The sequence below is a fragment of the Patella vulgata genome, chromosome 1 (genome assembly GCF_932274485.2).
Source record: "Patella vulgata chromosome 1, xgPatVulg1.2, whole genome shotgun sequence".
Taxonomy (NCBI): domain Eukaryota; kingdom Metazoa; phylum Mollusca; class Gastropoda; family Patellidae; genus Patella; species Patella vulgata.
In genome coordinates this window covers 17,961,146-17,973,575 of record NC_065879.2, presented here as the reverse complement: position 1 = coordinate 17,973,575, position 12,430 = coordinate 17,961,146, and the positions used below count along the sequence as shown (strand labels likewise).

General features: G+C 35.9%; 1 protein-coding gene across 5 annotated transcripts in view; it reads right to left on the bottom strand.

Moving 5' to 3' along the window:
* The window catches only part of LOC126808893 (neuroligin-4, X-linked), a 170,510-nt gene that overhangs the window by 93,700 nt on the left and 64,380 nt on the right, over positions 1-12,430 (bottom strand). The window contains exon 1 of one of the 5 annotated variants that reach the window (XM_050533944.1): positions 6,989-7,339. The exons of the other annotated variants lie outside the window; for them this stretch is intronic. The gene's annotated coding sequence lies outside the window, so the exon portion shown is untranslated. Of the gene's footprint in view, positions 1-6,988; positions 7,340-12,430 lie in introns of those variants that run through there. 5 annotated transcript variants of the gene reach the window in all.

The following is a 12,430-nucleotide window of genomic DNA, read 5'->3' as shown; positions in this document are numbered from 1 at the left end:
TACACGCAAATGAGACGTATGACTACATAGACAAAGGCAATATTACAACAAATAAGTAATGTGAAAATTACTAGGAGTATAAGAAATAAAGTAACTCTAAAATAGGTTTTATTTAAATACTTTGTTTTAAAACAATACTACAACCCTTTATTAGAATAATGAGCACAATTTTTCTTTATTTATAAACTTTCCAGTAAATGTGGTTTAGCAAAAGTGGGTATGCCAATAAATTGTCTTAGAATAGCAAGTTCTTCAACCAGAGTGCCTGGCAAGGGACGGTGTCTAGTGGTTCGTATGGTACGACAACAGAGGTCATGTCACTTGGAATTCTAAGACATCTATATCAAAGCAATGTCCGTGGACGAAGAAAGTAGGACATTAAACCCGATTTCAGTGCGTTTGTTTCAAATAAAAAGTTTTAATTGAACTAAATATGGACCACTTAGCTAACGAGGGCAGCATATTATAAACAGGTTAATTAGAAAATGCTCTCTAACACAGCTTGTTTTAAATACAGATTTTAATTGAGCAGTCATAAAGCAATGGGAACAGCTTGGTAACATCAAATATCAGTCTGGGCAACATAAATCTTTAAGCTAGCTGAACAGAAAAAAATACATAATTACTCTTTTACCACCAGTCGCTTCTATTTGGTATAGATAATCAGGCTACAACTAATGACATTTCAATATTTAATTGAGCTAAATCCCTTTTCTCTGGCACCTAGAAATGGGTCGCAACGCATATAATAATATAATATGAATATATAAACTGATTTATATTCAATCGTTTCTGTTTTACTATAATTTCTAATCTAATCAGTTATGTTCGGCGAGTCCAAATTGAATGGCAGTCTTTGGCGTCTGGTTATTCCAGTTTACACCGGTAGTATTCTCCTGTGGGGTATGTTTAGCCTCGTTCATAAAGTCGCTTCATTATACATGGCGGTCGAAAGCATTCTGGCACGCAATTCGTGTGCCAATTTTGATTTTGTTTTAAATATTGGATATCAGAAGTCCATCTTTTTACGGTAAGTTAACAACATCATTGTTGATTTAAATTGGAGAATAAATTGTGTTTGCAATGTCGAAGTCTGTGAATGATATTAAGATAAAGACTTGCCTCGTTTGAGGCATTTTCTTTTGTGAGAATTTTTAATTATGTTATAAAATAGCACTTCCTTTTTACTTTCGTTATAGATAGTGTATACAATTGGTTATCTACGTCTAATTTTAGTTTTTTCCCATTTCTTCATAACATATACAGATGTACTCAAATTGATCATAAACGATCGTATTATGGACAAGGAACTGGCCATGTTGTTGGATGAAATTCAAAATTCTAATTCACCACATCGATGCAAAATTGGCCAAAGAACAAGCATGCCGATTTTCATGTCGATCGGACTTGAATTGACGGAGCCTTAGGCGTTTTCGAAGAGCGTCACCCCATGAACAACATGAGTAGTGGTAAGCGACCAGTTCCTGGTCGAGAATTTTGATTAAGAAAAGAAAAAATGAACGGTGTATAATCTCCCGGCTTAGATTCCCATCGGATTAAAATGAGGTCAACGAAAAGATTTTATTCCACACTTAAAGTTAACGATGGCTTATTTATTTCGTCTGCAGAGAATAAACCATTTGTGGGCTGACATCCCTGTTTAGAGATTCAACGCTAACAATATTGTAGATTGCGAAATCAGTTGCTTTGCAGAGCTAAACTTCAATGATCGAATCAGGTTGATATGATGTGCTTCTTTGATTAGTAATCGAAGAAGATCTATACAGTTTAAATTTAAGTTTCGAAACATTAGGCGGTCTAGCGATACTGGCTAGTATAGTCATTTTAAAATGGCTGGTACGTAGTTTAGGTAGGTAGGTGTGTGTGGAGGGTGGATGATTTAACGCGTTCCCTTTAGAGTGTAAAGTCGAGCATTGAGTCAAGTGCTGTGCTTTCGATTCCCCGCTCGTATGTGACAATGAGTGGGGTCGCTTGTCCAACTTCGTGGGTTTTCTCCGGGTCATCCGGTTTCCTCCCTATGTCATAGACTCCTACGCGCAAGCGAATTATTGAGAACAAAATTGAACCATATGTTAATCCCGAAATGTCCTAGTTTATGTCCCCTTGTCGATGGTGCAGAACAGAGTGCCTGGCAAGAACAGTGTCTACACGTAAAAGATTACATGACAGTTGGAATTCGATAGAAGAGTAGGCCGTAGTGCCTCTGTCCGGGCAAAATCCTCCCCGTTGCACACCCTATGACGTACGTTCGTCTTTATTAGCTCAGTCGGAACAGACAGGTAGGACGTTAAATGCCATTTTATTTCATTTTCTTTTGCTCCCGCTCTCTGGTACCTAACTGGAAAATCATCTTTAGTATTTCCTATTTCCCCTGTTTGTTCATTACAGTTTAGGATTACATGTTTTTGGCAACCTTCAAAAACTTTCAGACAAATAAAAACATAAAAACAACCTGAGAATACAGCAGAACATTCCATAGTTTCTGATAAAATATATACATTCACTTTTATCATTTAAAAGAAATAAAAAAAACATTTTACTTGTAGAACGGTATATTATTTACTTGCTTTACGTTCAAAAGTAGTCTGGTATTTGGCGAGTCTCCTGGTTGTGATTTTATAGTACATAACCTCGCCAGTATAGACATCACATTTACTAAAAGTATTCGAAACATTCTTCAGAAAGTTGATTCTTCAATAGAGGAGCATTCTTATAGCCAAGGGTTTATTTGTAAACGATTATAGTTATAATGTGTTTTATGTTAGTAGTCAGAGGTTTACTCAATCTGATTAAAATGCAGATCTATATTTCGTTTCGTTTTTTTTTTATATACTTTCGATAGCCCCTACTACATGAAGAATTGACCAGTTATAGTGGGAGGTCGCGTCAGGGGTCATACGAGCGGCTTTTGAATCTATTACGTCAGACATAGGATACTCACAGTTCCGTGCATCGCACACCAGGAAATAGATGCAACATACCGTTTCATTGGTTAATTCCTCACATCAACCAGAACGCGGGTTATATAACGACTCTTCCAGATCATAATGTAGGAAGGACAAGTAAAGCGAAATTTTGTACTATAAAACAACGAAACGAAATAGGATATGTGTTTTAATCAGATTGAGAATTACTATAACAGAACATGAATTGAAATGGGGTTTGACGTCATACTTTTCAGGACCAACGCGACTAATAAAGACGGTCATGCGCACATCAACTTACACATTGACCTTCAGGGTGACGCCAAGCTGAAAACTGCCGGGGCCGCAACTCGAACCCGATCCACCTGTTTAGTAAGCCAGCGTATTACTCGCTGAGCAGACGGGCTTCTGTAGTAATGTAAACCAGAAGAGTTATATATGTTAAATGAGTATTAATATAAACCAGAGAGTTTATAATAAAATACATATTATTTATAAGTAAAATACCATCTGGATGACAACACTTAACAGTTTAACACACTTACTGCACTTAATAAAAATAAAGGTGCGTAAAGCATAACGGTTAATGGGGCTCGTGTGTAACATACCCATTTTGGAACTAATTTGAATTTGGTTGTGTGCAATGCGAGTGTTAACGTCCACTTAAACACAAACAAGGGATTATATTCTAGTACAGTTTAATTTCAATAAGTCGATTGCGTTCAGGGGTCTTTAACAGTATGTGTGTATGTGGGGGGGGGGGATCCGGATAACCCCAAGAGGTTACACAGGCGATCCTACTACTACTTGTCACGTACAGGTACGGGACCCAAACTTCGCCGCTTGACTTAATTACTGGCATAGCTTATGATCCGAAGTGCACGCGTTACACTACTCGACCAACAAATCACTACAATACGAGAGAGAGGGAGAGAGAGAAATGGGGTTAAATGTCTACTCGACACAAACTAAGCCATTTCAATAGGCGTCTTTAGCAGTGGGAGGAAACCGGGGGTCCCGGAGAAAACCCACGAGGTTGGACAGGCGACCCTACTCCTTGTCACGTACAACCGGGAATCGAAACCACCACTTTAATACGATACATATAATCGTTTTAACAATAAGTGATACCAATCACACGACTATAACATCATAGTTTCTGGTAATTAACCATTTGGTTATGGTAATAATATTTTTTTAAAATTTAAATTAAATTATTCAATTTAAGAATACACATTTACATAATGAATAAATAAGTTTAGAGTATTATTGGAGCCAAAATAAATTGTTAATGTCAATAAAATATATAATACATGGAAAAGATCTCATCAAGGAATCCATTAAAAAATCAAGAATTAATACATGTAGGGCTACATATCCAAAATATTTATGATCATCATTTTCATTTCAGTATATTTTCCCGTTGTCAGTGATTCGGGACAGAGGACCCCGCAAGTAACGGTGCATAGTCAATCGGGTGATTCAAAACAATCCCGGCCAGCGCACAGTGGGCTGACTCCGGTACCTTACCTCTAGTCTCGGATGTATGACGGTAAGTGATATGTTGCTACACCCATACAATTGCGATGTGACTACCGGTTTACTTGTCGCTTTTAGAGAGAAGTTCTCAAATCGGCGTTGTTCGAAGAACGTGTAGAGTTTTCATTGCAAAGTTGTCCTTTCTTTAAAGAAAATGGGATAAACTTAAAGTTACAATTTCATATTTTCTAAGAAAGTCAAACATAATTATTTCTATATCTTTTGCTCAATAGGTTGTCAACTCACTATTATACGATCATAGTTATCATTCTCACACTCAAAAATGTTTCACACCGGACATAATAACACAATTACCTTCCCTGTTTTCTATTCTCCACCATGGAGTAGCTTTTTTCAAACGTTTGAATTTGAAGAGGAAAATGATATTTTTGCAAATTTCTCAACTGACAATAGTGAATTATAGGATTAATAGGATTATTCTTTAACAAGGTAGGACTGTTTATAGATACCATCTATTTTAAGGCTTTATTTTAATAAATTTTAAAAATATAACGTAAAAATATGAAATTGCAACTTTAAGGTACATAACAAACAATATACATTTTCTTGGGATAAGACATTCTTCACGGGTGTCTTCATGGGCGCCGCCATGTTTGATCCGGGAACTTCAAAGTAGTTCCAATGACGGAATTCGTCATACAGCCGAGGTTAGATGTAGTGTACCGGAGTCTGTCGAGGTTTGCCTAGTGACATTAGCCCAGTAACTGCAGAACAGTAATAGTTAAACCATTTTGTATGTTATTATTTTAATAAAAGGGTATGAAACAATGTGGAATTAAAATTACGATTAATTAATTTTTTTCTAAAAACATTAATCAACACTGGCCTAGTAGAACCACAATATGATTTAATACAACTCCTCATGTGAGTGATTAAATTAGAAACAGCAATGATGTTAGATATTAAAAAGAAAAAATATATCATTAAGAATTTATCTGAATTTGATGAAATCAGAAACATGTGATAAAATTCGATGAACTATACATTGTTTATATCTATGAGTCTGTGGCTGTATCTACTTTACCTACGTAATACATGCACGTGTAAATTTACCGTGGTATATTATAAACGAGAGATTGACAGTACCTCGCATGTGATAATATAGAACAGGCGTTAAAAGAGATCGCGATAGAAGTACCACCAACGTTAATATAACTGGTGTTTAGCGTCTACAAAACACACACTAATTCGAAAATTATCCTGTTCTCTTCTTCCGTTTAATTCAATCAAAGTGTAAAATGACGGATTTAAATTAATGCACAATATACTTATGGAAAAACAGATACTTATTTTTTTGGGCGACGTTTCGAAGAGTATTCTCTCGACGTTATCAAGTCTGATATTAGCTTGTTAACGTCGAGCGAATACTCTTCGAAACGTCGCCAATATGAGTAAGTAGATGTTTTCCAGTTAATAAATGCCTCTTAAAGATTATGATTTAAATGGCGAGGAGTCAACATAGGCCTAGCCTGTTCCACAATCCATTTTCAGATGAAATAAAATATTGTTTACAAATATTTTTTTTTTAAATATTAAATGGGGTTTAACAACCAACCACGTTAATGGAGTTGGGATGAAATACATAAATCGCCATTGAAATGTTTAATCTATAAGTCACGTCCCCTTATAAACATGATTATCGTAAAAATGTGTCCTACCCCATTACTAATATCATATTTCAATCTTCCATAAATAAATAAGACCATAAAAACACGATACTAACATAATCCTGACTCCAATACAATAAAAAAATTCTGTTTTAAATTTAAAAACTGAAATAATCTCCTTTTTGCCAACTATCTTCTAAAAGGAGCTAAACCTGTAACTCAAATTTTTCCATAAAATTCGAAATTAAAAACACGAATTAAAAATCAATATTAGCCCATTTCAATCAATATTGATGTTGTTATCTTTGCCTTGAAAATATGAGATCCTAATATCAAACATTTAAGACATAATGGACATTTTAAAATCAGTACACGAGTCGTGTATTCTATGATTTCGGTCGAAATTTGTAAGAAAATCTTATTCGACAAGACAATGTAAACGTAATTAGTACTAGCTGATTAACGACAGAAACAAAATATTAATAAAAAATACATTTAGCATGGACTAAGCAGGCATAAACGAGAGAAGTTCAATTTGGATTGTTAGCGTATTTCACCGAACATAATTAGTTAGAAATTGCAATAATAAAAAATGAATATAAATCATTACATTATTAATTATGTGCTTTCAGACCCATGTTCACCATACGCCCTTTAAATAACATTTTCCCTTTCAACAAGAAAATAGAACACGTTTGAATAATATTCAAAATAAACCCAAAACGAGATAGGTTTGTTTTCTCGAGCGTTTGCTAAATGATTTGCGAACACCAAAACCTTGTACGCATGCATATCTGCGAGATGGCTTGTTTCAAATTTATTTTAAATATCGAAACATATTAGTTTAATAGTGTATATGATATAACATGGGTTTACCATTCTAGAAAATTCGTCTTCAGTAAGTAACTTTGCATCTATAGATAATTCTTTAAAATCTAAAATACTTCTTACGACGCACATAAGATAACAGCGCATATACCTACAAATACTACATACACCTATACTGGTCTTCTCCTCGTCTACAATATTTCACATATTTATCACAAAACATTTAATATCATTCATTTTAAACTATTCGGTAAATCCTCAATTTTTTATCTTCGCTTTCACAAAACTCATTCGACAATCCAATATCCAGTATTACCAATCTCGACACAATCTGTGTTAAGTTGCCTAGACTTGTGTAATCGGACCGCGGTTCAACTGATCGTAAACCATTTGTTTTATTCCTGCCAGAAACAGACTGGCACCAACAAGAAATTACCAAGCGATCTACAAGATGAAAACGTTGGAATCTTGACAATATCGGCTATCATACAAACAATATTCACAACAGTGCATGAAAACTAAAAAATAATTTTACACAAACAAATGATCTACTTGAAGAAAGTCAAAAATAGATGCAAAATGTATTTTAAAAAAAATGAAATATTCGTCTAAATTACTAAACATTATGTCTAAATAAAAATAACAACCAGTCACGTTACTATTTACAATGTACTACATTCTTAGTCAGTTCAGGAAGGCCACAACACACACAAATAAACCAAACCAATAATACAAACCTGCGGACAAGCCACAAACAATCTACACAGATATATCAATAATCAAATCAAGTGTATTCACAACTATTGTTTTACGTTCTCTATCACTGTTTACAAAACATGTTGAATTTTAAAATAAATATGTTCATAAAAGTCACATAAGCCAGATATTTTGGAATATGTCGACGGCTTTGAGTCTACATCAACCACCAGCAAATGATATGAAAATCAAATAAGAGATAATTTCCTGGCACAAATTATGTAATGAAATCATGGCCTGTCTGATACGGGGTAATATAAGTATCATAGCCATCTATAATATATGTAGATATAGAATATTGTCTTATTAGACCATGCGTTACACATTATGTTGATGATATCACGTTTTATTAGGCGGGATTGGGCTATTGATCCGATTTTTTGGACCATAAATCTCTTGTTGTTGTTCTTGGGAGGACGCTCTTCGAAAAAATTAATAAAGCTTCACAAATTCAAGTACGATCAACATGAAACTCGATATGATTGTTCCTTGGACTATTGCGCATCGATGGACAGACATAAAGTCACACTTCCAAGGTGGCTGAGATTACATGATCGGTGTCTGGTGCATATGATACGATCGTTCTTGTTTTATCCTCTCAAAGCTTTTAGTACTTTTAATATAGTAACATTTACTCATGTGATCTGCCGGATAAAGGAGACCAAATCTCTTAGCCAGTATGTGTGTGGAGGGGTGAGGTAAGGCTTTGTAACATCCGAGCAAAGTCACCGATCCACTGGCCGTGCTCTACATTTTTGTACACGCAATTTGTAGATGCAAAACATTTTCTTCTCATTTGCACGAAGAAATTAAGGCCGAGTTTAATCCCGGCGTTACCGAGGATTCATTTTTCAGCGTGCCCCACCCCCACCTTGTCAGTGGTACAGGCCTCGGGACCTGCCAAGTTAATGTTATATAATATGCTGGGATATATTATTAGCCTCTCGCAATTTTTCTGAAAATAACAATCACTCCCAGCCTGTTGACTCATAATTAAATCTTGAAAATAAAGAATAAACTAAAAATAATAATCCGGACAAAAGCAATAGTGTTAAACAAAAGCTACACAGTGCGAAAAAAACATAATCAGAAAACATGTATTATGTCTTTCAGAAGAGTTTCTGGCAGTTGAATGAAAACATGGGATTTTATCTGTGTATAGAATCGATTGGCACCAGTACAGATTCTGAACACCGTGAGGAGAACACAATAAGTTGTATTTCGGTACATCATATTGAATACCATATATCTGTATAACTGGCTTTAGATTTATAAATAATCAATCCCACAATTATTAGGTCATCTTGAGACAAACGAAATGGGGTTTAACGTCCTACAGTTCTGCTCCAACTGGGATAATGAATGTTACAGTTTTACGTTGAGACGTTACACAGAATATACCTGGAAGTAAGAATCGAATCGAAATTCCCCCCACCTCCCAATATAAATAAATAAAAATGAAATGGGTTTAACGTCCTACTGTTCTGCTCCAGTATTAAAGACGGGCATACGCCATATACTGTCCGGAATTTGGCGCTGCTGCCTGCTCTGGGTAAAATTTCTCCCCATATTAACATACGCCATGCAGTATGTTAAACCATATTTCACGACTGAGATTATATTACATATTATATCTCATAGTAATTTTACAAGTGTAAATAAACAAAGATCCAAGCACCTGCATGCTTTGAGTTACATATTACATATTACTATACCTAACGCCAGTCTGAGTAAAACACAGATCCTATTTCGTTTCGCTTTCTATAGTTCAAAATTTCGTTTTACTTGTCTTTACACTAGGATCTGGAAGAGTTGTTATATAATCCGCTTGCAGGAAGATGTGAGGGATTAGCCAAAGACACAGTCTGTTACGGCGAGTTTTTGGCGTAAGGTGCACGGAACTGTGGGTATCCTACTAGAAACATCAACGCTGATTGGTTATCAGCAGTCTGACGTCATAGGGCCAAAATCCTGACGCAACCTCCCATTACAACTGGTCCTTCGCAGGTATAAAACTACGAAACCAAATATAGATCTGTATTTTAATCAGATTGTAACTAACTTATTACAAAACTGGAACTAATTATTGTATATTGAATATTGATTGCACATAGGATAGACGCGTTCGGATCGTGCAGTTCATTATGGTCTCAGATCGCGCAAGTAAATTATTGTATCAATATCGCTCATTAGGTAGATGATCGTTGTTTGTTTTATAATGTTTCAGACAACTAACAACCGTTTTAGCACAGATTAAACCTGGAAATGTGTCAAAATATTTATCGTTGACAAGGTGCCAATATTCCACACTTCCAGGCTAATTTTTTCTTTAGATGCTATCTTCCTCATACTTCATGCATCAAAACAGTAGAACACGTGACACAATATAGATTCATCATACAATGCTAATATTCTCCGATACCGATTCTTAACTTGTGCACACTTACAACACCATAATATTATTAATAAGGCACAGTAAAAGCCAAGAATAGCAATCTTCTTTAGTTTTCAGATTTTGATCCCTGCACCATGGAATCCCCGGTCGCTCCGTACGTATATACCAGTAGGCAAGTATTGGCCAAGAAAGTACAAGTACCTCGAGAGTTGTCCCTACTCAGTGGTGCAGGGTGGGGCATCTGGCAATGAACAGCTTCTAGTCCTTCGGGTGGGACACTAAAACGAGGTCGCGTATACTTGCGTGTGTGCACGTAGAAGAACAGTTGGAATTCGAAATGAAATGAAATTGAGTTTAACGTGCTACTGTTCTGCTCTGACTGGGCTAATAAAGATGGGTTTACGCCATATGGTGTGCTATGAGGGACATTTTGCCCGGACAGCGGCGTTACGGCCTACTCACATCGAATTCCAACTACCAAGGAATCTTTAAAGTGCACGCAAATGTGTACACGGGACTTAGGTTTTTCGTACCATCCGAACGACTATACGTTAAGCCCCATTTCATTTCCGAAACCAATTTCAATTCAACCTGCAGAGTACAAAATGCCGGATCTGCCTTTATTTTCCAACAAACCGAAATACAACCAGAAACAATATTTATAGACACGAGGGAGGATATCCACGTCGACCAATATGAAATTAATATGGAAAACAATACATAATATGTATTTATGTTGCTATTTATAGAAAACTTTGGGGCAAAAATTAACAACTGTGAAAATAGATAAAGACGTGTTTATCCGTTATCCATATTGATAGCTCGGGGTACATTTCAAAATAATAATTTGCCAGAATAGCCTACATACGAAGAAAAACACATCAAATGAAATGGCGTTTTAACATTCCACTTGCTCCACCAGCCGGGCTAATGAAGATCAGACTACGCCATGCAGCATGTTGCATGAGGGTCAGCAGCGTCAGCGCGTACTCTTCGACTCTCAACTGCCAAAGCATGAAGACGGCGGGAACCGGTCTATATGGTCAAATCCGACTATGCACTTTTGTTGACCAGTGAAGGGCCGTGATTGACAAATCCCCAATGTTCCTCTTGAGTCTTGAACCACGCCGACATCGAAACCGAAATATTCTAGTCACGAATCCAAATCCCGCACCGTCCAACAGCGCCCACCCACCCCCTATGGATTTTGAACATTATTCGTAACAATAACCAAATAAATTACAAATACTTAATTACAGCGATATGACATAAAACAAGTAATCTGAACATCGAGATATAACACGCAGATTTGTCATCGGCGGATAACAATTTCCACTGCGGTTGATATCGCAGAAAAAATCTGTTATTTTCTTATTACTGGGTATATTTAAGGGCAAATCTCAAAATAACAGTAATAATATATGAAACTAGCTACAAGTGATGTACATCAATAAAGTAGACATTAGGGATAAGTCAAATAGTATACATACACTGTGTACACATGCAGCCATTATACCTCAACATCTGTATACCACCTTAACAAAGGTACGGATAATGGTTTACAGTACATAAACTCCCTTTAGACCAATTAACACTGATAATGTTTAACTGTTATTGTACATGGTCGATTGGGGTTATTTTACCTTGGAATAATGTTAATAAAACAATGGTTTAGTTTCGTAAAATACAACAATGGTTTACTTTCGTATAATAAAACAATTATTTAGGTTCTTATCATAATGGTTTAGTTTCGTAAAATAATACGATGTATTAGTTTCGTAAAAGTACAACATTTATTGTTCTTCGCACGTGTAATTGGTTAAATAGGCTATTTTGTTGCGTATTAGTTTTCAAAATAAGCTTTTATGGTCGTATTCTCAAATACTAGTTAGTGTTTTTCAGTGTTAAAGAATTCTTAATGCACAGACCTTTACTGCGGTCTGTTTAGCTCCATAATACAGACATAAATGTATACTGATATAGCGCTGTCTTCGCCAAAGTGCTTCAAGTATTTTTTACATACAAGTAAATGTTAAGTTACCTTATATTTCAGACAGAACGCACAACCGTGGATCAGGCGCACGAACTAAATGACCAGTTCACAATTAAGTTTCTAAGGAATAAGGTACATCAAAGTGCATATTACCAATAGTAAATTGCAAGGGGTTTAACATCCTACTTCCCTGCACTGACTGGAATAATGAAGTCAGGTATACGCCATTTTCCCGGACAGCCGCGTCTCCACGTACCCTTCGTCGATTTCCAACTGTAAAGGGTTATTTTACGTGCACTCCAACGTGTAACCTGGGCCTGGGGTATTCGTCACATCAGATCGAATA